This window comes from Cervus elaphus, chromosome 16, assembly GCF_910594005.1.
Source record: "Cervus elaphus chromosome 16, mCerEla1.1, whole genome shotgun sequence".
Classification (NCBI taxonomy): Eukaryota; Metazoa; Chordata; class Mammalia; order Artiodactyla; family Cervidae; genus Cervus; species Cervus elaphus.
Genome location: NC_057830.1, coordinates 24,086,415 through 24,112,693, shown reverse-complemented (window position 1 = coordinate 24,112,693; position 26,279 = coordinate 24,086,415). Strand labels below are relative to the sequence as shown.

The window sequence follows — 26,279 nt, the reverse complement described above, 5'->3', positions numbered from 1 at the left end:
TTTGTTTGTTTTTTAGCATTCTGGGTATTAACTCCTTATCAGATAATATTATTTGCAAAATATTTTCTCCCATTCATTGAGTTGCCTTTCACCCTATTGATTGCTTATTTGTTTTATGCCCAGGAGTTTTTAATTCTCATGATCAACTTGTCTATTTTTAACTTTATATCTATGCTTTTGATGTCCTATCTGTTGGTGTCATTGACAAATCCAGTGTCATGACATTTTCCCCTTATATTTTCTCCTAAAATTTTATGTGTTTTACCTCTTATACTTAGACTTTTAAAATCCTTTTTGAGTTAATTTTTTGTATTAAGGCCAGGGTCAAACTTCATAGTTCTCAATATGTATTTACAGTTTTCTCAATATCATTTGTTAAAAAGACTGCCTTTATTCATCAAATGATCTTGTTATTTTTGTTTAAAATCATTTGATCATATATATGAGGGTTTATTTTGGGCTCTCTTTTCTATTTCATTGCTATGTCTATATTTATGCCAATATCATACTGTTCTGATTATCATAGCTTTGTAGTAAGTTTTGAATTTAAGAAGTGTGATACCTTCAAATTTCTTCTTTTTCAAGATTCATTTATCTATTCAGGGTATCTTGAGATCCATTTGAATTTTAAAAATGATTTCTCTATTTCTGTAAAAGCATTGTTGTAATTTTATAATTCATAAATCCCTTTGAGTAGTTTTGGCATCTTAATATTGTCCTCCAATCCATGAACATATGATGTCTTTCTATTTATTTGTGTCTTCTTTAATCACTATCAGAAATATTTCATAGTTTTCAGTCTACAGGTATTTGTTTCCTTGGATGAGTATTCATATATAATTTATTCTTTCAGATATTATTGCAAATAGAATTTTTTTTTTGTATTTCCTTAATAGGTTGTTTACTGTTACTGAATAGACATGCAACTTAATTTTGCATATTGAATTTGTATCCTATAACTTTGTTGAATTTGCTCATAAATTGTCAAGGGTTTGATATTTTTATTTTGTTCATATATCATTTTCTGATTTCCTTTTGTTCTTTGTCTGTGTTCTAGTTTAGTTCTTTGAGAATTTTAGGTAGGGATTTTAAAGTCTTTGTCTAGTAAGTCTGAAACCTTAATTTCTTTAGGGTCCATTTTTGGAGATTCATTTTATTCCTCTGAATGGGCCACATTTACCTGTTTCTTATCATGCTTTTTGAACTTCTTTTTGAAAATTGGACATTTGGAAAAAAAAAAAAACAGCCAGCTTTCCCTGTCTTTGCAGATTGATTCTGTGCAGGGGAAGGCCTTTACTAATCAGCTTGACATAAAGGCATAAAGTTTTCCTAGGCCTTTTGTGGGCATGCACCTTCCCTGGAACTTTCCCTCTCTGTCCTTTCCCCCCATTGTTTCCCCGTATATATGACTGTTTTTAAATGTCTTAAAGTCCTTAAGAGTCTCACCTCTGCTTCTTCCGATTGCATCAGACATTCTGTTGTGTTCCTCTGTCTATAATCTATGGTCATCCTGCAGTTTTCAAGTGTTTTGGCACCTGATATACAAATATTGCCACTGTAGAGGAAGAAGAGGCTTTCTTTCTACTGTATTAAGTTCTGTATCTAAAAGTTAAATTGATATGAGGCAGATTTAAAGGAGAAAAAACAATTTTAATTACCTATATATGAATAGGAGTCTCACAAAAATATGAGACTCAAACAGGCAGCCAGATGACTGAGGTTAATATACCATCCTAAGATAAGAAAAGAGTAAGGGTGTGGAACTTCTAGGTGTAAGAAAGGCAAATTTTAGGAAGATAAGGAAAGAAAATGTATTTTAAATCAATGTTGCTTTGTTATGCAGATAAGATTCTCTAAGGAGAATAAAGTTATTTCTGGAAATAGCTCTCTATCTGGTATAGATATCCTTTCTAATGGAAATTTCCTTTGCAGATTTCCTTTCCAAATAAGGAAATTTAGACTTTCTGTCTACTTTAGGTTACCTACTTTAGGCAGGTAAGGGGGAGGTAAAGAGGTTTTCCTGGGTTTGTTGGTTCTCTATTGCCTTCAGCTCAAGATAATTCATATAACAAAGTGGCATATTTGAGGGTGGCATACTGTGAATGCCTTTGTCATCAGTCCTATGTGATTTCTGAATGAACGAGACAAACTTTGTCCTTTGGATAGCTGCCAGATGAGATAAAATGTTTCAAATACATTCCACTTTTTTTCCTTTGACTCAAGGGAGGGACTAGGAACTGGCCTTCCATTGGACCACACTGTACCTTCGTCTGACCCCAGACTGGGACAGAGTAAGCAGAAACACCAAGATAATTTCCTACCAATTTGAATGTGGCTTTTTCTTGATTGGGCATTCACTTGGTTGCTGCATATTCTTGACTGGTTTTTAGGGCTCCAACAGAGCTACTTCACTCAGTCTGTTGTCCTTTACTTGATATTTCCCTGGGTGAACAAGGGTCTGAAGCTTCCCAGTTTACCATCTTGCTCAAGTTTTTTTGGTTCCTATATAGTCTTAATTGGTTTTGAACTTGGGTGTGGAGGGGGTAGTTTTTATGTACTTCTTCCTCAGATTTTTTTCAACCCAATATACTGGGACAATGATGAATGTGGTAATTATGATGCCTGCATTCATTTACCTTTTACAGAAAGGGAAGACAAAAATAAATAAGTATATAAACAGCTAATAAATAAACAAATAGAAAATGTGAATTAATCATGATCTAGACTCTACAGGAAGCAGAATCTAAGGACTGGATGATGGGAAGTGTATTAGTTTGCTGGGGTGGCCACAACAAGGTACCACATACTGAGGGGCTTAAAGAAACAGAGATTTGTTGTCTCAGAATTCTGGAGGCTAGAAGACTAGAAGCTACAGTTCACAGTTCTAGAGGCTTCAAGTTGTTCTCAGGGAGAAAGCCAGGGAGAATCTTTCCTTGCCTTTTCTAGCATCTGGTGTTTTCTGGTGACCCTTGGCATTCCTTGACTTGTGTATATGTCTCTCCAATCTCTATCTCCATCATCACATAGCTATTTTCTCCCTGTATATTTCTTCTCTTCTCAGAAGGATGCCAACCATATTAAAGTAAGGGCCATTCTACTATAGTTGTTGTTGTTCAGTTGCCAAGTTGTGTCCAACTCTTCACGACCCCATGGACTGCAGCACGCCAGGCTTCCCTGTCCCTCTCCATCTCCTGAAGTTTGCCTAAGTTCATGCCCATTGAATCGATGATGCCATCCAACCATCTCATCCTCTGTCACCCTCTTCTCCTTCTACCTGCAATCTTTCCCAGCATCAGGATCTTTTCTAATAAGTTGGCTGTTTGCATCTGGTGGCCAAAGTATTGGAACTTCAGCTTCAGCATCAGTCCTTCCAATGAGTATTCAGGGTTGATTTCCTTTAAGATTGACTGGTTTGATCTCTACTCTTGTATGACCTCATTTTAACCTAACCAGTTATTTTGGCAACAAACCTATTTCCAAAGAAAGTAACATTATGAGTTACTAGAAATTAGAGCATCACGTATCTTTTTGGAGGGGCACAATTCAACACACAACAGGAGGTGATACAAGTTTAAACAGAGGAGTCAAGGAAGATCTCTCTCTAGACAACTTATTTAGGACTAGATTTGAGGCAAAGAATGTAGTGGAATGGCCATGGAAAAATAAGCTCACGGAGCTGATGTGCAGAACACATGCAACAGTCTTAATGGGAGGAAAGCGTCAGTGTATTTGAGAAATTGAAAGAAGCCCAGTTTGGCTGGCACTTCACAGCAGCGGGACGTAGGGCATGAAATGAAATTGGAGACACAGCAAGCCACTGGATCATGAGAGCCTCATGAGCCAACATAAATGTTGGGCTTGATTCTAAAAACTCTGGGATGCCCCTCTAGGCTGTATCTGCTCCAATCTTCCTGGCTGCTTGGGGAACAGACTGGAGAACACAAGTATAGATGAGGGGAGACAGCTTAGATGCTCAGACTCATTCAATGATACCTTCAGTCTTTTTGACTCTTCAAAGGGGACAAAAGTAAGAAGGACAAAATACATGTTTCTACTATGTATTATACAGATAGAAAAGGGAGAAACAATGATATGAAAGAGACAAATGCTTAGGAGGAAAGTAATCCTGAGCACAGTACAGAAACTGGCCTGTTCAGGAGGAGGAGTGGCTAGAAAAGGGGATGCTAGAAACCAATATCTCACTGTCCTGTAATGTATCATGATGCCAGAGAGCAGGCTGAGGCCACCAGTGGAGATGACTGGGATGGGGTAGGGGGAAAAGTCACTGGAAACAGACCATGGAAAGAAGAGAGCAGAGAGCAGGATGAATCTTTTAAGTGGCACTGGATCCAGGTAGAGAGAAAGGCCATCAGATCCAAAGCACAGCAAGATGAAGTGAAGACAGTGGTACAAGTATAAAAGAAGGCAGGATTTTGCAGCCAGATAGGGAGACAGGCTCAGAAGATACACTGCACTGAGATCAAGGAGGTAATGGAGCAGAGAGAAAAAAGAAAACAGTCTCTGTTTGAGATGCTACAGGAAAAGTAGAGACTGGAGAACAATCAGTTTTTAGTTAGGGAAAAGGGGGTGGCAGACTCTTCCACAAAGCAGTGTAGGATTTAGAGGAACTTGATGAGTAAGGCACAAACGTTCCATCAGCTAGAATGGAAGACTGGGGAGGAGGGAAGGCAAGGGGTTTGATGGCCTGGATCCTGGGCTGTGCAGAGCAGTGCAAGGGTTGCATTTTGTGGATAGAATCATCTGTATGTGTTCACTAATATTTTAGTAGACCAAGAGAACTAGGTCAACCTTAGATAAGGCAGGGATGAGAAATTCTCTGAGATTACAGAAAACAGATGTTAGCGTTAGTATCTGTGCAGCCTGGGTAAGCTGAAAAGATTAATAGCAGACAGCAAGCATGGTGCCTCGTCCTTACTGGGTTGTACACAGTATGGAGGCAGGCAAGGAGGGAGAGACGCAAAATCTCCTTACACTTGAAAAGCACCTTGTACAGTTGTACAAAGCCTGAAGGGATGAGTAAAAATGCAGAAGCATAATTAAAACTAGTGGATTAATATAGAACTTTTATTCTCTGTAAAAAGTTCTGCCTCTGAAATTCTTCATTCCTGACAAATTGATTTCATCCTCTCCAGATCATCCTTGGCTTCTGAAGAGGGTGTTGCCACCCATCACCATGACCACCGCTGGAGACTGAAGCCTCCTTCCCCTGTGGCTGGAGTGTTGCTGTTGAAAGCTGTCAGCTGATTTCCTTCCTGGGACTTGCCCTCAAAAGGGCCTGGAGGGAGGATAGCATACATACAATGACTAATCCAGGGTGGTTCTCAATGGGGGACCTTTTTGAAGTGCCAACCCTATTTCAAAGGTCTTATTTTGGGGCTAGAGGACTCATAAACAAAAATTAAAGACAAATTTATTTTCTTCTTCCCTTATGTTCTTGGGCCTGTGTTTCTTTCCTCCACGTAGATGTGAAAAGCTTTCTGCATTTCAGTGCTAAGGTCTCAGTTTAGAGGGTCTGGCATTTTCAGGGATTAGTTTGCCTGACTTTGTAGGGGAGAAGATAGAGGCAGGAGTTTGAGGTGAAGAGAGCCAGCCTTAGAGATGGACATCCCAACTGCTGGTAAGATTGCTGGGAAACGGGGTGTCTTCTGGTCAGTGGAGTCCTGTACCCCACTCTTACGTGGGTTGCTGGGGGAATATGAAGAAGCAGAAACATCTGGGGAGGGGGTGCATTGCTCCCCTTTCAACAAATTTTAAGGAGATATGTTGACATGGCATTTGTTAAAAATATACAAAAAAAAAAAAACCCCACAAACACAACACTTTAGTTTGATGTGTTTCAAAGTCTGCATCATCAAAATCACCGGATCACCTGGATTGGTTGCTAAAACACAGGTTGCTGGGCCCCACTTTCAGAGTCTGGTACAGTAAAGGGGGCTAAAATGTCCATTTCTAAAAACCTCCCAGGTGATTCTGATGCTGCTGTCCAGAACCATTGTGTTAGAGAAAACAGATTGAAAGTGAGACAACAGGACACATAACTTAGCCCAAAGCTGTGTCTTTTCATTCCATTTGCTTTCTCAGCTGCAAGCTAGAGTGCCTCCCACCTGATCCCTCAGCTCAGGACCCCATTGTTAGAATGTGTCTCTACCTCTTCCTTGATGGCGTCTGGCACTCTGGATCTGTAGACCCAGGTCCTAAATGGAGCTGCCAGCCCTCACCTGGACCATGCTGGCTCGAGGGTAGTAAAATTGATGTGATTGTTTGTGCAGCTTGAGTAATGTACAAAACTGACCAATAGATGGCAAGAGTGGGGCTAGGGTTCAACAGGTGCCCCACCCATTTAGCTGGGGGGCTGGAGTGGGTTGCACCTGCCCCTGGCACATTCTTTGCACAAACCATCCTCTGTCCCTCAAGCAATGTACTGTCTTAGGGGGAGAGTGATCAAGTCTGCCCAGAGCAGGGTCTTTTTTCTAATTTGCATAGAGGCCTAGTATACCTGTGCTGAGTCCTACATAGAAGGGTAAAGTGGGAATACAGCTGGAAAGGTTCCTTTTAAAACCCCCAAACGATCCTAGGGTGCATATGTGACTCTGTAGAGAAGAGCCAGGTTTCCCCAGAGTAGGGGACATTGGGTTGACTGAGTTTCCATGTGCTTTAGAAAACAGAGGAATGTTACATTTCTTGTCCCTGAGCACATCACCACATGTTAGCAGTCTCTGCATTACCTGATGGGTGGCTGAGTTCAGCGGGTCCCAGTTGTAAGCAGCCTCAGGGACACCAGGGAACTTGTTAGAATCACACATTTTGGGACCCAACCCAGCCGTGCTGAATCAGAAAACCTGGGCTGTGGACCAGTTGGCTGTTTAATGAGCTCCCCTCAACCAGATGATTCTGATGTGTGTTAGAGTTTGAGAGAAACTGGCTTAGAGCATCCCACCTCCAACAGGCCTAGAACTCTAAGAATCTTATTACATCAGATCCTGAGGCTGCAGTCCTGGGAGCAGTCTGTTTCTTCTGGCTGATGAAAAGTCAGGGGTTGTGGAGAGTAACAAGACAGCAGGGCCATTATTCGAAGTGTGTTGTTCCTTGTTTAAATGGGCCCTCTGGGACCCTCGCTCACATTCTCAAAACAAATAATGATTATATGTGGCAAAATGCAGGACTCCACTGCAGTGTGGAGTTTGCAGAATCAAATTGGCTTCCTTCATCACCTCCAGATTCTTTCTCCCTACTAGTTTGGTGCCAGAATTGGCTTTTTGCCTTCAATATTTTTACCTTTTTATATCTTTCATCCTTCTCTATTTAGCCCTCAACTTCCATTTTATCATTTAATTGATAACCTATATTTTGGGATTGTCATGGAAAACACCTTGATTTGATAGTTCTTGCAGATTCTAGAAATGGAGGCAGACACCCAGGGTCTCTGGGTCTCTGAGCCCTCCTCCAGGTTTAGGATGGCTTTCCTAATAGCCATCCACTCCTTTATAATGAAGAGGAAACTGGGAAGAGAGTTATATCCTTATATCTTTAAAATAGGAGTTAATTTGCTGATAGTAGCCTTACATGACAAAAATGGTATTTTATTCATATTCCAGTAGCCATAACTTCAAGGTCAGAATTAGGGTGGACTAGCAAGCTAAAAAAAATTCATGATTATATTTATCAGACTAAAGTAAGATTTAAAAACCCCACATATTTCCTGTGAGTAGCAAGGCAGAAATTTACACTGGAAATAAGCATCATAGGGTAATGCTAACTGAAACTGTAAATTCTGAACAATCTTAGAGCTGATAAATGGGATTCTTTAAGCTAAATCAAATTTAAAGAATAAGAAAATGTCCAATTCTTTTAGAAAATTTGGTATTAAAAAAGAACGGGTTATAATAGGCAGAAGAAATCTTCCTTAAGTGTAGTTTACATTTAATATGGATCATGTTATAGAAGAGCATTTCTTTAAAAGTTTCAGCACAGAATTGTTAGCCATAAACCTAATTCTTGCTGATTCACCTGTTCTTGATCAATGCTTCTTTGACAACACGGTTTATCAATGTCAGAAAACATACTTGGTTATTTCCCTGAAATACTAAGGTGAAACTACTTGGTGTAAAGACAATTTTAGCCCCGGATTGCCCATGGTGGTTTTGCTAGAGGAGCCTGTTAAATTAGAATGTATTAATCTGCAATGTGTGGTTGCCTGTCCATCATGGCCCGATTTTATCTGCTTTATAAATGAGGTTTTTAATTTAGAATCTAGACACTGAAAGAAAGCCTTAGGCGTCTAGTAGTAACTATAGTCGGGAATGTGAACAATCTGAAACAAAAGAATCTGGTGCACTTTCAATGAAATTCTTTTAATTCATTGAATTCGCTGAGAATTCCGGTCTTGACCATGTATTCCAGGAGCATGCAGTAGGTGGCACCTAAACGCGCTTTGGAGGCGAGCAGGCGCCATTTAAGCAGGAGCATCCACCGCTGCAGCAGTTTGCACAGCTGAGAAGTCCGAGATTCAAGAGGGGAGGAGGTGGGAGAGGCTGGAGGATGGTGGGGTGGCAGTGACAGCTCCGGGCCCGCCCGGGCTGGGCGGCGCAGGTGCGCTGGGGGCGCGGGGCACCCGAGCCCGGGCGCAGGTGCGCGGGGGCGCGGGGCGCGGGGCGCACGGGCGGGCAAATAGCTGACAGCATCGTCACGGCGGCGCGAGGCAGCTCGCGCCCCGCCTACCTGCGGGAGGAGCCCGTATCCGCACAGCCTGCGCTGCCCGGTCCTATTCGAGGCGAGCTCAGAAGCAGCTCTGGGAAGAGTTGTGTTCATCCTCAGGTAACCGAGATTTCTCTTCCTTTGCTGTGGCCTCGCTGCTTCTGCACTGGGGCGCTGACGGCTTTTGCATTCTTGTCTGCTAGTGCCTTAACAGGGTTTACCGCTATCTGGGAGGGCGAGTCAGCAATATAAAGATTGGAGTAGATGAAAGAGTAAAAAACTGCATTTCTGTATCCTTGTCAGAGAGAGTGAGCATCTTGATACTTTTATAAAAATATCCTTAAAAAAAAAAATCTGTATCTTACACATTATTTGGAATTCCGAAGCAGGAGTTTGTGTTTTAGAAAATTATACGGTGCAGGTGTTTCTATTATGTAGAAGTTGATTTAATGGTTTTACGGGAGTCCTGAAAAGATCTGGTCCAAAGTGAGAGCACGTTAGAGGCTGCTGTTTTGTTTCAACGTGTTTTCGTACTAGAGCGGAGCTCTTCGCGGGCTTGGCTGAGACTTGGCTAAATGTTTTAATTCTCCTTTTAAAGAATGCGTTTCATGATGTCTACATGTGTTTCTTCCTGTTTTGTTGTTGTAAGAAGAGAAGATGGGAAAGGTGCCGCATCCCATCTTTAGTTGTAAGATTGTGGTTCCCATAAGATGACAATGACTGCTGACAGCTCCCAGGCTCGCCTGCAAAGCGTTGTTGGCTACTCGCCAGGTGGGAACCTGCCTGTCTTCTGTCCTGAAAAATGCTGGATTTCCCCTTTAAAACTCTAGTTCACGTTCTATGGGGGTCTGGGAGACTTAAACTACAAGCTCTGTGAATCGTGTTATGTCCATTGAATGCTTATCTACATGGCTGTGGTGGAATTCAGTTTCTTCCCACTGTGCAGTGACACAACGTGCCTTCCTTAGGAATTTATTCTACATATTTGCCCACATTATTTTTTGAATGACCCCCTTCCATGTGAGAAGCTAGTCCTAGCATAAGGGACCTTTTCTGTTTGGAACTGAAAACTTGAGGAAAAATTTCTTTTTAAGGAAGATTTTCTAGGTAACAGTAAAAGGTTGGAGCATTTTACATTCCAAATCAGCCCAAATGTTATTCTTTCCCAGTGACATTTGGATTCGAGGAGGTGGAGTGGGAGGGAGAGAAAAGGGGAGGATAAAATTAGAATAAATTTAACAAATTTGTGAGGGAATAATACTTTTTTTTTTTTTTTTTTGGTCGTTGCCTGAAATTGCAAATTGTCAACAATTCTATCTTTGGAAATGCAGGAGATCCTATGGGCCGAGATGCAGGAAAATCCATAGTTCATTTGACAGAAACAGAAGACACAAAACAAGGAAGCATTTTCATCCCATTTAACACATGGCGTTTAATTTGGTAACAGGGACTCCAGTGCCCAGTGAACTCAGGAAGAGGGGTGGGGAGAGATGATTGTCGACTCCACCATCGCACACAACTGCTGCTCAGTTATCTCTGAAGATGGCAAATATATATGCACGGCTATTGCAGAAATCTCCAGAATCCTTTCTTGTTACAGCTTTAGTAGAGTTGTTCCAAAGAAGAGACTCAGAAAACACTCACATTGAATTCCAAGTTGTGGAAGTCTCTTTTCAGCTTGTGGCTAGCAAGTAGCGTTCTCAGCAGTCAACAGTGCCATCTTACCAGGGGAAGAACAGAGAAGACTTTATTCATGTCATGCTGTACATCTCCTAGGAACCACACCTGACTTTATTAGAAATATATTTTAGAAGTAAATACTGTCTACACTGAAATCTATGTATCTTAGTGAAAAATTAAAACCTTTGAAAACGAACAAGGTTCTTTTATCAAAAAGAGAGTATAGCTGTGATAATAACAATCATATGTTCATTTTTCTAATTTTGTGGCCATACTTGATATATATTAGTATATTGGAAATTAACCTATTAATTTAGACACAATCATTATTTTCCTCCAAGATAAAGGCAGTCAGTTTTTGCACAGGAGAAAATCTTTGTTACAAAGAGGAATGTTTGGCTACCTGGGTGAGGAGGTTGCCTGCCAGCTATTTTAAGTTAAAATGGACTCAGTGTTGACCTGTAACTTTCAATTCAGATGACCATGATGCCCCATTCCCACTTATATGGTGAACTGAGTTTGTCTGTTTTGTTGGTCTGCCCATTGTCCATTTATCATCCAGCTCTCAGCCGTCTATTTATCTACTTGGTATGGATGTTTATAATGGACAGATGTCTCTTTAAAGGCAGAACTGATTTCTAGGACACTAATTGGCTTTGGGTATGATTTTTCTAGGAAAATAGCTGCTCTTAAAAGGAGAGGTGATGATTGTCATGTTGTCATGATTGCTAATGTTCTTTTACACATTAAATTGATGCATGTATGCACATTTAACAATTAACATAAAATTATTTTTTTTTCAAATTATGTTTTAGTTTTTATTTTTATTATGTGGCTTGCAAGTCTGGGTTCCTTGACCAGGTAAGTATTTTTTAAAGTATTTGGAACAAATGCCGTCTCATCCTTTCTTCCTTTGCTTTTGTCACGGGCAAATTCAGGAAAGGAAGATTGCTTGTAGCTCTCTCCTTAGTGCAGTTAAGTGTCTTCCCATAAATCAGTACCGTCCAATAGAAATAGTGTGTGAGCCACATGCATCGTTTAATATGTCCTAGTAGTCATGTTAGAAAAGTAAAAATAAATAGGTGAAATTAATTTTAATAATATATATTCTTTAACCCAGTATATTAAAAAATGACCATTTAAAGATGTAGTTAATACAAAATACTAATGAGACATTTACTTTTTTTTTTTTTTTTTGCTAAGTCTTATACTTACAGAGCACCTTGATTCAGAGTAGCTATGTTTCCAGAGGTCCATGGCTAGTGGCTGTTGTATTAACCAGCACAACTATACAATGTTAACCTTTTGGCAAAGCAATTTAAAAGCTCAAATATTAAGAGCTATTAAATTAAACTGATTAAACACTATCAAAAACATATATATACAAATGATCTCAAATTGCTATAAGACCTGTGTCCTACCCTTCCTTGTCATTAACTAGTTGTGCAGTCTTGAACCTATTTTTACTACTTTATCAGTAAAACAAGAGGATTGGGTCAAATACTTCCGTTGGTTTTTATGAAAAAATAACCAGTAGATGTGAATTCAGCCCGCACGCAGCTTAGGGATCTACTGTAGCAGAAACAAAGGGAGAAGACCTTATGGTGGACCTTGCCGTTTTGCACGAATTTGCTTTGGTCCAGCCCCTGGTGACAGATGTCAGCATGTGAGGTCCCATGCCTCATTGGAGGCCATTCTATTTTCACATTTAAATTACTGGACCAATAGCAGCAAACCTATTGGAAAATCAATAAATAGTGAGCTAGCATTTAGGTCTTTTTATATGATCCTTCACTGGTATACATATCTTCAATGTTGTTAGCTATTTGTTTCAATACCATTAAATAAAGTTTGGTTAATTGTAATACTTTATGATTGACTGATCCATGAGTAGTGACTTCTGTTTTGGGGTAGGGGTGTTGAGAATTTTAAATTCATTTTTATTGGAGTAGAGTTGCTTTAAAATGTTACGTTAGTTTCTGCTGCGCAGGAAAGCAAATCAGCTATATGTATACATATATCCCTGCTTTTTTTGGATTTCCTCCCCATTTAGGTCACCACAGAGCACTGAGCAGAGTTTCCTGAACTATTATATATAGTAGGTTCTCATTAGGTATCTATTTTGTACATAGTATCAACAGTGTATGCATGACAATCCCAATCTCCCAATGCATCCCCTCTCCATTTCTCTCCTTGTGTTGTGCGTTTGTTCTCTATGTCTATGTCTCTCTGTTTTGCAAATAAAATCATCTTCCATTTTTCTAGACTCCGCATATAATATTTGTTTTAGGAGTGACTTTCTGGTAGTTCAGCTGGTAAGGAATCCTCCTGCAATGTAGGAGACCCTGGTTTGATTTCTGGTCAGGAAGTTCCCCTGGAGAAGGGACAGGCTACCCACTCCAGTACTCTTGGGCTTCCGTGGTGGCTCAGATGGTAAAGAATCTGCCTGCAGTGTGGGAGACTGGGGTTCGATCCCTGGGTTGGGAAGATCCCCTGGAGGAGGGCATGGCAACCCACTCTAGTATTCCTGCTTAGAGTACCCTGTGGACAGAGGAGCCTGGCAGGCTACAGTCCACGGGGTCGCAAAGAGTCGGACACGACTGAGCACGGCATAGCACAGAGACTTCTTGACACGTGGCTATGAATGTCCTTTGAAAAGATGTCAGTTTCTTCCCCCAGTCTCTGGATAGCTTCTGTGATCAATGAGTGCTGGTGAGCATGGGTACAATTTCTATCATATGACTCTCTGCCTTCAAAAGGATTGTAGGACATTGAAAGAGAACTACGTTTTGTATGAAAGAAGTTTATATGCTATTTTTCCAAAGCTAATGAATGTCTGAAAAGTGAATTTTTTCTGAAGAAATAAGAGAACAGAGGAACTTTGTATTAGGCCTTTCTATAGTAATGAACCTCTCTGTCTCTTTCTCTCCTCTGCTCCTACCCCCTCAGTTTCTGAAGCTGGGCTCCAGATGGGTCTAGCTACTTATCAGTATTTAGACAGAGAAGCCTTTGCAGGGGTAAACTTTCCTTCTTATGTCCTCTTTACACTCAGATTGTTTTATTGGAGCACCTCTGTGATTTTTGAATTTGGACTTTATCTTTGAATGATACTGAGCAAAGAGGAAAAATGATCAGTACCCAGGTCTTTGCATCCAGGGCAAAGCCAGTTCTCTCAGGTCTCTGTCACTTTAAAAATCCAGCTCAAAGGCATTTTCCTTTTGGTATGAACTTGAATGCATCTCCCCAAGCCCCATACCCAGCTGCCACCCCATCATTACACGCACACCTATAAGAGCAGTGGATTATTTCATTGCATTCTTGAAATAGTCCCCTGAGATTTTAAGAAAGGCCTTTGTGGAATAGTCCCTGACACTTAAAGAAAGATTGTGCTTCTCTTTGGAGGCCCCTTTAGACTTTGTTGGGTTCTTGACCACAGAATGGTGGTCAAGAGGGCACCGCAAAATGTACATCTGACCCTACTTTTTTTTTTAAGGTTTATGTAAGTGTACATCTATGTAAAGTCTAGGTAAGCTACATGCAAGCAAAATGAGGCTGGGAATGTTGAATGATACAAATGATGAGGTGACCTACATTTTTTTAAAAAATCTAAATTTTCCAGGATATCATGATAACCATGTGTTTATATATTTTCTATCATTCCAGGTGGATTTACAAATAACACTCTACATACCTCCTCTTTGTTCTTCCCTTCTTTTAAATATTAGCTTAAATTCCTCTAAACATACCCTCCATTTCAAGGTGCTCCATGTTGTTGGAGCCAATATTTAAACATAAAGAATGAAAATGTGGGTAGAGAGAATGTTTAATGATCTCAGAGTGGGGAGGAATTTTCTAAAGATGATGCCAAACTTGGAGAAGGCAATGGCAACCCACTACAGTTCTCTTGCCTGGAAAATCCCATGGACAGAGGAGCCTGGTGGGCTGCAGTCCATGGGGTCGTGAAAAGTTGGACACGACTGGATGACTTCACTTTCACTTTTCACTTTCATGCATTGGAGAAGGAAATGGCAACCCACTCCAGTGTTCTTGCCTGGAGAATCCCAGGGATGGTGAAGCCTGGTGGGCTGCCGTCTATAGGGTCGCACAGAGTCGGACACGACTGAAGCGACTTGGCAGCAGCAGCAGATGCCAAACTGGGATCCTAAAGAGGAAATGTTTCTTAAATTGGGCTTCACAGAAATTTTAAATTTCTGTCTAGGAAGAAGAAACAATAGCAAAGGATGAATGGCAGCCGGGAATAAAAATTTGGAAAATATTTCAGATGAGGTCTAATTATCTTAGTATGGTAGGTCTCAAATGTTAAGCACCCAAATCACCTGATGAGATAGTTACACCTGCGATTGCTGGATCCCCAGAGACAGATTCAGTGGGGCCAGAGCAGGTGGAACATGGTCCTAGATGAGCAGGATAGCTCTGGTCTGCTGAGACGAGTTTGAGAATGACCACCTTGAAATAGGGTAAATACCATCCTTACAAACTAATAGAAATCTGAGCAGAGCGCAGGAACATGCAGGCCTCAAAGATGCAAATTACTTGGAACATATGAAAAAATCCTCAGTCTCACACAAATCAAATACAACTAAATCAATGAAGAGAAGCAGACTTCTTGTTACATGGGGAGGAGCCACAACTTTGATAATACACCCACACTGGGCTATGCCAGGCCAAGGAACTAGCAGCATCACACGTCACTAGGGCAATTTGGTGGTAATTTTGGAGGGCAACTGGCAATCTCTACCAAATTTAAAATGCACATACAGTTTGATCCAGTATTTTTATTTATAGGAGGTTAGTCAACTCAAAAATGTGATGAGAGTTAGTTGAGGGAAAAAAAAAGCAATCAGTGATAAATTAGTGATAAATAATAGGCCATTTAGTGAGTTCTATGTAGCTGGTATGTAGTTCTGTGTAGCCAGAGTCTAAACTGTTTCTAAGAGGCAGTGGGGGAAAGGACAGTATATATGTAATTTTGCTGAAGGGAATCAAGCACATGTTTTTTTAAAAAGTTTCAGATGGTCTCGTGAAACTTCTGCTAATCATGAGAAACACTCATCACCATGAAGGATGTTACTGCTTTTCTAGATATGAGGAGATATAAGAATTGGGCTCATAAAATCAGCTCCGGAGAATATCTAACTATCTGAAGACTTGTCAGTTTTCCCAGAGCAGAGAGTGCCTCATTTCTGCTCTCTGCCCTGAACTCCTTCAGGAGTGTTGGAGGTCAGCAGCTGCGGCAGCACATGGCTTAATCCTTGTAGAGGTAGATGGCAAGCACCCATGGCAAGTGCCAATCTGTGGATGACAATGCAATTACCCAGTTCTATTTTTTAGGACAATTCCAGGTTCCACTGAAGCTGTTGTACTTCTGTTACAGAAATACAAGCCACGTTTTGGGCCCAGGGATCTTGCTCTACAACCCTGAGACAGCCAAGGTGACCCAAACCTTAATTTTAGGACTGATACTAATTAGGAACTATAAGTCTTTATTTTAATGCAGTATTGGAAGGCATGTGAGCCCTAAACATTTTGGATTATCCCATTGCCTTCCCTTAAGACCTGTGAAGACCAGGAAAATCAGAGTTCTTACTCTGACTCCAGTCTCCTGTGTCCTGGCCCTTCATTGGTCAGCTGTATCAGGATCCTTTTGCCCCTGGCATTAGGCCTAAGTTAAATATTGATTCAAATATGCATGATGTAAGTTTAACCCATGTTATACAAGCAGGTGTTATATTAACCACTGGTATCATTGCTCAGAGAAGGGCATGGCAACCCACTCCAGGATTCTTGCCTGGAGAATCCCCATGGACAGAGGAACCTGATGGGCTGCAGTCCATGGGGTCATAAAGAGTCGGACATGACTGAGCGACTAAGCACAGTGTTCAGCTTTTGATAATGCATCTCTAACTTTATTGATGAATCAGAAAACATACACAGTCATCCATTATTCGTTGCCTACCATCGTTGTCAGTCTGCCCAGGTGGCTCAGTGGTAAAGAATCTGTCTGCCAAGCAGGAAACGTGAGTTCGATCCCTTCCTGGGTCAGGAAGATTGTCTGGAGAAGGAAATGGCAACCAACTCCAGTATTCTTGCCTGGGAAATCCCATGGACAGAGGAGCCTGATGGGCTACAGTCCATGGGGTCGCAAAGAGTCAGACTTGACTTAGCGACTAAACAATAACACCATTTTTATTATTTTAAAATAAATATGAGATGTTCTGAAAGTTGCTTGACAATAACTACATGTTAGTATAGAAAAACTTCCTCCAACATTTCATAATGTGGAGCTCCTTGTTCACTTGTTTCTAATTTGAATTGGCCAGAACTCTTTAAAGGGTTTGCTAAACTTGAGTTGAAATGCAGGTTCTGCTACTTACCAGCTCCACATCGGTGCACTGTTACCTTAACCAGCTAAGGTCTCAGTTCCCTTCTCTGTCAAAGGGGGCTGCTGATAACTAAATCAGAGACATTGCAAAGATCAGACTTGCCTGGGACCTCTCAACACTGGCTAGGCCGTCAGGACTCCTGGGTTGTGTTGGTGGTCGCTATCTTATCAGCATCTTAATGATTCTTCTCTCTCACTATCTCAGATTTATTCTCTTACACAGCCTGGCATGAAGCCATTGTCTCATAGTTGCACTTTGCTTCTGGATGGAATTCTGGCCATCAGTTTTAGCTTTTCCTAATTTACCTAGTATGCACACTCTCCAGTTCATCCTAAGATATTGATTTTGTTTCCTTTATAGCTTTGTCTTTAAGCTGGACCTACAGGACTCCCTATTTTGTATCTGGCTAAATCCATGTTTGCTCTTTCAGGAGCACTCTTTTTTTCCGGTCTTTGACTGAGCTCATTTCCCCACAGACAGTCCTGACTCTGTAACTGAAGTCACAGTTTTGCAAGAATAGACCTTCTTGATATTTTGTTATTCTGGTTTTGAGATACTTATCTTGGTAATGATTCCAGTGGTCCTGGCCTTGACTGGAAGCCTGCTGAGGGCAGGTAGTACTACATCTTGTCTGATGTTGTTTGTCACTGGATTCTAGACGCATCAGTAGCTGTAGCCTTTTACAGCAAATTTTGCTGACCTGCCTAGTGACCAGAGAACAGACACAATTATGTATTCATTGATTAATGATTCTCAGCTCCTGACTGTATGCCCTTGCCTTTTGTCAGTCCATCAACTTCAGACTTCCTGGATATTCTACTCTCAACCAAGGGCTTTCCCTCTGGTTTAGTCTTCTCCCTCACCTTATGCTCAAATGTCATCTATGTGACTTCATGTTTTCCCTCCACTGCTCTTAAATCCAATACCTGCAGCCCCAGGGGATCTCATCAGTGTAAGAGGCTTTCCCACTTCCAGAGGAACAGTGGAGCATCCGCTCCCTGACCACAGCGTCTTGCTTCTACAGCATCCTTGCTCAACTTCTCCTTAGCTTCTCCCAGAACTACCATTTATCTTGCTAGTATATTCAGTTTCCTTCCCATTAACATTTAAACATGTTCATGTCTTTGTATTTAATCAAAACTGGGTAGCATTCAGCCTTCGATTCACAAGCTGTCCTCCAATTTACGATCAATCTCAGGAAATACTTCAGAGCTGCCTTTATCAATGTCTGCATCTCATGTATCAGTGTGTGTGTCTCCTGGTCACTCTGAGTTTCCCTGGTGGCTCAGACGGTAAAGAATCTGCCCGCAATGCAGGAGACCTGGGTTGAATCCCTGAATCCGGAAGATCCCCTGGAGAAAGGAATGGTAATCCATTCTAGTATTATTGCCTGGAGAATTCCATGGACAGAGAAGCCTAGTGGGCTATAGCCCATGGGATCACAAAGTCAGACACAACTGAGCGACTAACGCGTCACTTTTCCATGCTCACTCCTCAACATACAGCAATCCAGCTTCCACCCAGGGTGCTTTAAGAACATCTCTCACTAAAGTCACTGATGATGTTCATTGCTTCTCAACCAGTGGGTGTTTTCAATTTCTCACTGTACTTCACAGCTCACTACCAGTTGACATAGTCAAGCCCTCTCTTCATTTTTGAAGTCCTCCCTTTCCTCGGCTTCCACAACATGCCCTTCTGTGCAGTTGCTTTTATTTCTACAGTCTGGTCACTCCTTCTCTTAATTCTTTGCAGACCCACTGCCTTTTCAAACAATACATTTTGGAGTCTCCTGAGGTTCTATCTAGGTCCTATACTATTTTCTCTTTGTTCTTACAAGTCATCTCATCCACAGACTTGGCTTCAACCCCTACCACAGCACAGGTCTTTGTGCTTTGACTTCCACGTTGACTTCCACGTCTGCATTCTGATCCCTGATGCTGCAGCTGCTCTGGATGCATCCTCCACCTGTGCAGTTGATGTGAGCCCTTGACTGTCCCGAAGACACTTAGTGCTCTATCTGCTGAAAATCCAGCTCATGACTTCCCCCTAAAACCAGGCCTTTGATCTCATTCCATCTCTCCAGTTTCACCACTTGGAAACCTTAGGAGTTTTTCTTGACACTTTATTATCTCTTTGTGTCTTAGCCCTTTTATGTACCAGCCATCACTCATTGCTGTTGATATCACTAACTGATGAAGGTCATGCCACCCTCCTTCCAGTGTTTGGAGGGCTCCAGATACGGAGCATCAGATGTGGAGGGCTCTCTGTCTCCAAGGGGCCTGCAAACAGTCTTGGCCTGGCTTTGTTAATACACTCCTGCAGTAGATGGCCATAGATGAGTCCTCTCCAGTGATAGAAGATGCCCTGCCATTGACATAATGGTATGGTCCACACTAGTCCTCTCTCACTGTAGCCTCAAATCCTTGTCTGAGATCCCACTCAGCCCACCACCAAAGCAAGGGTAATTGCCACAGGTAGTGATGGCCAGGTGGAGATGAAGCCAAGGTCTCTGCTCACGTTGTTCTTGCCTGAGGCGCATTTCTTGGCCTGTCCTTTCCAGTCTGTTCATTAGAACTCAACTGCAGATTCATTTACACACTGAACAGACTCTTTTTTTTTTTTCCATTTATTTTTATTGGTTGGAGGCTAATTACTTCACAACATTGCAGTGGGTTTTGTCATACATTGACATGAATCAGCCATGGAGTTACATGTATTCCCCATCCCGATCCCCGCTCCCACCTCCCTCTCCACCCGATTCCTCTGGGTCTTCCCAGTGCACCAGGCCCGAGCACTTGTCTCATGCATCCAACCTGGGCTGGTGATCTGTTTCACTATGGATAATATATATGCTGTTCTCTCGAAACATCCCACCCTTGCCTTCTCCCACAGAGTCCAAAAGTCTGTTCTGTACATCTGTGTCTCTTTTTCTGTTTTGCATATAGGGTTATCATTACCTTCTTTCTAAATTCCATATATATGTGTTAGTATGCTGTAATGTTCTTTATCTTTCTGGCTTACTTCACTCTGTATAATGGGCTCCAGTTTCATCCATATCATTAGAACTGATTCAAATGAATTCTTTTTAATGGCTGAGTAATATTCCATGGTGTATATGTACCATAGCTTCCTTATCCATTCGTCTGCTGATGGGCATCTAGGTTGCTTCCATGTCCTAGCTATTATAAACAGTGCTGTAATGAACATTGGGGTGCATGTGTCTCTTTCAGATCTGGTTTCCTCAGTGTGTATGCCCAGAAGTGGTATTGCTGGGTCATAGGGCAGTTCTATTTCCAGTTTTTAAAGAAATCTCCACACTGTTCTCCATAGTGGCTGTACTAGTTTGCATTCCCACCAACAGTGTGAGAGGGTTCCCTTTTCTCCACACCCTCTCCAGCATTTATTGCTTGTAGACTTTTGGATAGCAGCCATCCTGATCCTGACTGGTGTGTAATGGTACCTCATTGTGGTTTTGATTTGCATTTCTCTGATAATGAGTGATGTTGAACAGATTCTTATTGTGCACTCTTTATGGGCCAGACAGTGTTCAGGCACTGCAGAGAAAGCAGTGTAAGAAACAAAAGAGACCTCTCTTGGAGCTTATAATATAGTGGAAATAAACACAGTTGTCAAAAAGGCAAGTTGTATTCAGAAAGGGATACATGCTATGGAAGAAAATTAAGCAAGAAGAGGCCTAAGACTGCTGAAATTGAGGCTGGAACTATAAATCCAGTTGAATGGTCAGGGAACTTCTCACCGACGTGTGAACATAGGCCTGCAGGAGGTCGTGGGGTAGAGGGGACAGCCAGTTCAGAGGCCCTGAGGCAGGAACATGGCAGGTGTGTCCAAGTTGCAATGGGGAGACAAAGATGGCTGGAATGAAGCGAGCAGGGGGCAGAATGGCAGGAAGTGAGTAGAGGTTGGGGCAGGACCCTTCACCTTTTACTCTCAGGGAGACAGGGGGACCAGTGGGCTTTAAGCACAGGAATGATGTAATCTAGTGCCTCGAGGAGCGCTGATTGGAGTGGCTCAAGGCTTGAAGCAAATGACTGCTTAGGAGGCTGTGGTAGTGATCCAGGTAAGAGGTGATGGATTGCTGAGGGGTTGTGAGGGCACTGGGGAAGAAGATTTGTGGTTAAGTCTGGTTGTGAAGATACCACCGACACACTTTGCTGATGGAATGGACAAGAGGTCCAAGAGAACCCAAGGGGTTCAGGAGGATTCCAAGGGATTTGTCATGGACACCCAAAAGGAAGCTGTAGGCATTGCTTGAGATGATGCAAATTATAAGGGGAGCAGCTTAGGGTGGATATAGAGAGTTTTTGTGTTTTGCACGTACTATATTTGAGACGTCTCCAACGTGTCAGAGCAGAGGTGTTCAGGTGAGAGAGGGAGACATATGATTTTGCAGTGTGAGTCTGCAGTTTAAGAAAGAAGCCTCGCCTATACAGTTGGATGGATGGCATCTGAAGACGTGAAATCCAGTGACACTGTCGAGGGGGTGAGCATAGCCGTGTTGGGGGGATCAGGCAACAAGGATGGAGGTGTGAGCTTGTCTTGCATGCATGTGTGCTCAGCTGTGTCTGATTCTTTGTAACCCCATGGACTGTAGCCTGCCAGGCTTCTCTGTCCATGGGAGTTTTCAGGCAAGAATACTGGGGTGAGTTGCTGTTTCTTCTTCCAGGGAATCTTCCTGATCTAGGGATCAAACCACAGCTCCTGCGGCTCCTGAATCACAGGTGGATTCTTTACATGCTAAGCCATTGGAGCTTGTCTAACTGGCAAGTTAATTAGTGATGGCCCTGACCCACCTCCCCTGCCACCACCCTGGCCCCAGCTGGACCTCACCACAGTAACAGCTGCCTCTACACCACCCACACATTCCCTGCCTGTTACCTTGCTGGCTCCATCTACTTTTCTCTACCCCTTCTTCCATTCTAGAATCCCCCCTTTTCCTAGAACATATCATGATAGCTTCTGCGTTTGTCCCTTCCCTCAACCAGGGAAGTTCTTCTCCCAGGTATTCAGAATTCACACCATCATTGTTCTCAAATCTTTGCTCCAATAGCAACTTTCCAGGGAGCCTTTCTCTGGCTTCTGGCCACCTCTGATGTCCACTGTACCTCCTCAAAATGTGACTGAAAGATACTGCATTGACATGCTCTTATCAAATGTACCCATACCTATGGAAACCCTTCATTTGGAAGACTTAAAATGATAAAAAAACGTTTCTTTTCAAGTTTTTAATTGTACAAGTAAGAGAGCTTTTAAGGGACACATTTGCGTTGCATTTGGCAAAATCATGTATAAAAATGTTTCCACTGTTATATCTCTTTTCAAAATGCTTTCTCCATAGGACAGTTGTTTTTCCAAAGTAGGTACTGATCCCTCTCTTATGTTTTAAAATGTCACCTTTGTATTGCAGGGATGGAGAAAATGTGCTTATTTTTGGAAAATACCTGCTGTGTGTCATATTGCTAAAGACTGCCTGCCACCCAGAAAATGGTTATGAATGTAGAACAGTTGCTTTTTGTGTAATAGAAAAACACACAATTTGCCTTTTAGTTCTGTAACACATATATTTTCCTTGCTACAAGATGACTAGTGAACCATCCTGTGGTTAAAAAAAAATTTCATCGTGGCTCGCCACCTTCACATGAAATATTGTAAGGAATCTACCGCATTGTAAAGGTCTTATTTTTATATATTAAGAAATAAAGTACCCAGAAGTTCCTGTTTGGCTTTAGCTTCTTTGCTGCAAGAACTGACTGATGAACAGTGCAATAAATTCACTCACCTCTGTTTCTGTCTCTATAATGTCACCATAGATACTCATGTAATTTTTTTATTTCTCTTGACATTGCCAGCAGTTACTCTTACGTAGATTTTTTTAAAACTTGATTTTCTTTCTTTAAAGAGTTCATTGATCTTCTCTTATGCAATTTTCCTTGGTCAGCTCACAAAAATGTATTTCAACAGCTGGTAATCAACATGCGCTAAGTGTTTCTGATGTGTCCAACACTGGGTTAAATAAAATTATGTGCTGCTGGGTGAATCCCACAGGGATCCTGCCTTTATGGCACTGGTATTGGAGGGAGAGGAAGAGAGAGAACACAAAATAATAAATACTGAAAGAAGGATGCTACTGCTGCATGTAAGCTCATTCGTCCAACTTTTTGTGACCCCTTGGACTGTAGCCCACTGACTTCTCTGTCCATAGAGTTCTCCAGGCAAGAATACTGGAGTGGGTTGCCATTTCCTCCTCCACAGGAATCTTCCTGACTCAGGATTCGAACTCGTGTCCCCTGAGTCTCCTGCACTGGCCGGCAGATTCTTTACCATGGCACTGCCAGGACCAGCCAGCAATGAGAACAAGTCCCGACCGCAGCAGCACGGAAGCCTGAGGAAAAGAAGCTGAAAGTAAAGGATGGGGTCGAGAGGGCTGAATGCTCTTTAGGCAAGTCAGCAACTTTATTGAGTAAAACAGCTACCTTTATACTAGTACAAGCAGAAAACATAGTTCATAAAAAATGCCATCTGGTGTTTGTCACATCAATACAATTCTTTGTCTTAAGTGATTGCAGAAGCTTACATCTTGTTTTTGGCATTCCAAGATAAACTACTAAGTGAAGGTCACTACTACGTTTTTCTCAAGGAAAAACAAAGGAAACCCAGCAAATGTTTTACTATTTTATCATGGGGTGGCGGGACAGGGAATGGCCTCTTTCAAGGCCTTTCCCAGGGCCTTTTTGGGCCTTGAGCAGGCCGGCTCCCTGCATGGCACCACCTGGGAAGCCCCGTGAAAGAACAATATATGTGCTAAAGTATCTTATTATTGAAAGAGAATCATTCTAATACATAATAGACATGCTAAAGTATATTTGAAATGTTTCTACTTTGCTCTGTTTAGTAAACATGTCCACTGTGAAACTTCTAATACTGGTTCTTGATACCTTCATAATTATTTTCTAATTATCTTCCTACAGGACTCTGAGAAAGGACTGCATCTTATTAAGCATTTTGGTGTATTATTTTATATATTATAGCTGGAAAATAAGTGTTTTTCCAATGACTTGTGACATTTTGCCTTTCAATATTAAAAAGATTCTAAGCATTTTGGGGCTTCCCTCATAGCTCAGTTGGTAAATCATCTGCCTGCAATGCAGGAGACCCAGGTTCAATTCCTGAGTCAGGAATATCCCATGGAGAAGGAAATGGCAACCCACTCCAGTATTCTTGCCTGGAGAATCCCATGGACAGAGGAGGCTGATAGGCTACAGTCCATGGGATCGCAAGAGTCGGACACGACTTAGCAACTAAACCACCACCAAGCATTTAAAAAATCAAGTTTAAATTTTGTAACATACTGGATTAAGTATAATGTATTAAACTTTGCTTAAAAAGTATAGAGATTTGTTCTAGTGTGGTGCAACCCAATAGATAAACACTGTGAGCCAATATATAATTGTGTATTTTTTAGTAGAGCTTCCCAGATGGCCCTAGTGGTAAAAGAAAAAAACCCATCTGCCAACACAAGAGACCTAAGAGACATAGGTTTAATCCCTGGGGTGGGAAGATCCCCTGGAGAAGGGCACAGCAGCCTGCTCCAATATTCTTGCCTGGAGAATTCCATGGACAAATGGGCTTGGTAGGCTATATAGTCCACTGGGTTGAAAAGAGTTGGACATAACTGAAGTGACTTAGCACATGTGCATTTTCTAGTAATCACATTTAAAAAAGTAAAGACCCAGTTGAAGTTAATTCAAATCATATATTTTATTTTACCCAATGTACATGAAATATCATTTCAACTTGGAATCAGTGTCAAAATTATGAATGAGATATTTAACACTCTTTTTTATATGCGTTCAAAATCTAGGGCAAGACCTCTCAGTTCAGTCTAGTTGAATTTCAAGTGGCAAGTGACTACTATATTGGACAATGCAGCCCTGTGGGCTTAGTTTTAAATGCAGTGGCTAATAGTGATGTGTAACAGGAGCACTGATACAGTATAAAATTAGGGCCTAGAAGTAGGTGTAGATTTCAGTTGGTCTCAAGAAATTAGATATTTTTTTTTTTGGCCTGGCAAGATCAGATTAGATTCTTGTTGCTCTTAATGTGTAATGTGGATGACAAAGGAGAAGGACTATCTGCTGTGCCAATACCAATTGTGCTATGGGTGCAATTGTTAATTCATAGTTTTATTTTTGCTGAAAATATTTTCTCTTATAATTGTGTATTTTTATCATGGTAAAATATATGTAACATATAATTTCCCATTGCAATTGCATTTAGTGGCATTAAATACATGTACATTGTTGTATCACCATCCATCTCCAGAACTACTCATCTTGCAAAACTGAAACTCTATTCCCATTAACAATTACTCCCCATTCTCCCCTCCCCCCAAGCCCTGGTAGACCACCATTCTATTTTCTGTCTCAATAAACTCAACTGTTCTAGGGATGTTTTATGTAAGTGGAGTCATATGATATTTGTTCTTCCATGACTGGCTTATTTCACTTCACACAGTATTCTCATAGTTCATCCATGTTGTAGCATGTGCCAGAATTTTCTTCCTTTTAGGCTAAATGATGTTCCATTTTGTAAATATATTATTTTGTTTATCCATTCATCTGTTGATGGACATTTAGGTTGCTATGGTTGTTGTGAATAATGCTGTTAGGAACTAGAAACATGGGTACACAAATATCTTTTCAACTGTTTGAATAATATATCATAATATATGTTTAAATTATTTTGAGTATATACACAGAAGTAAATTGTTGGGTTACATGGTAACTGTTGAATTTTGCATTGTTTTACATTCTTCCTAGAAGGATTCTAACATCTCCACATCTTCCTTAACACTTGTTATTTTCTTTTTTGTTTGTTTGTTTGTTTTGATTTTTGATAGTAGCCATTCTGGTGGGTGTGAGGTGATTTCTCATTGTGGTTTTGATCTTCATTTCCCTGATAATTTGTGATGTTAAGCATCTTTTCATGTGCTTATTGGCCATTTGTATATTATTTAGAGAATGTTTATTCAAGTTCTTTATCCATTTTTAGTTGCTTTTTCTTTTTGTTATTCAGTTGTATTTCCTCTGTATTCTGGGTATTAGATTCTTACCAGATATATGATATCTGGTACATATATCTGGTATGATATATGATATCTGGTACACCAGATACGTGCTATCGTCCATGGTGTAGGTTCTCTTTTAACTTTCCTGACACTGTCATTTGTTGCACAAAACCCAAAGAGCCAAAACAATCTTGAAAAAGAACAAAGTTCAAGGCTTCACACTTACAGATTTCAAAATTTATTATAAAGATGCAGTAGACCAGTTGTGTGGTACTGGCATAGGAATAGACATATAGACCATGGAATAAAATTAAGAGTCCAGAAATAAACCTAATTTACATTTGTAGTTAATTGAATTTTGATAAGGGGTCAAGATCATTCAACAGAGAAAGAAT

At 41.1% G+C, this 26,279-nt stretch overlaps 1 protein-coding gene across 1 annotated transcript in view; it reads left to right on the top strand.

Moving 5' to 3' along the window:
• The first annotated feature begins 8,685 nt into the window (after positions 1–8,685).
• DIRAS2 (DIRAS family GTPase 2) overlaps positions 8,686–26,279 on the top strand; it is a 35,080-nt gene continuing 17,486 nt past the window's right edge. The window contains exon 1 of the mRNA XM_043870547.1: positions 8,686–8,835. The gene's annotated coding sequence lies outside the window, so the exon portion shown is untranslated. The remainder of the gene's footprint in view (positions 8,836–26,279) is intronic.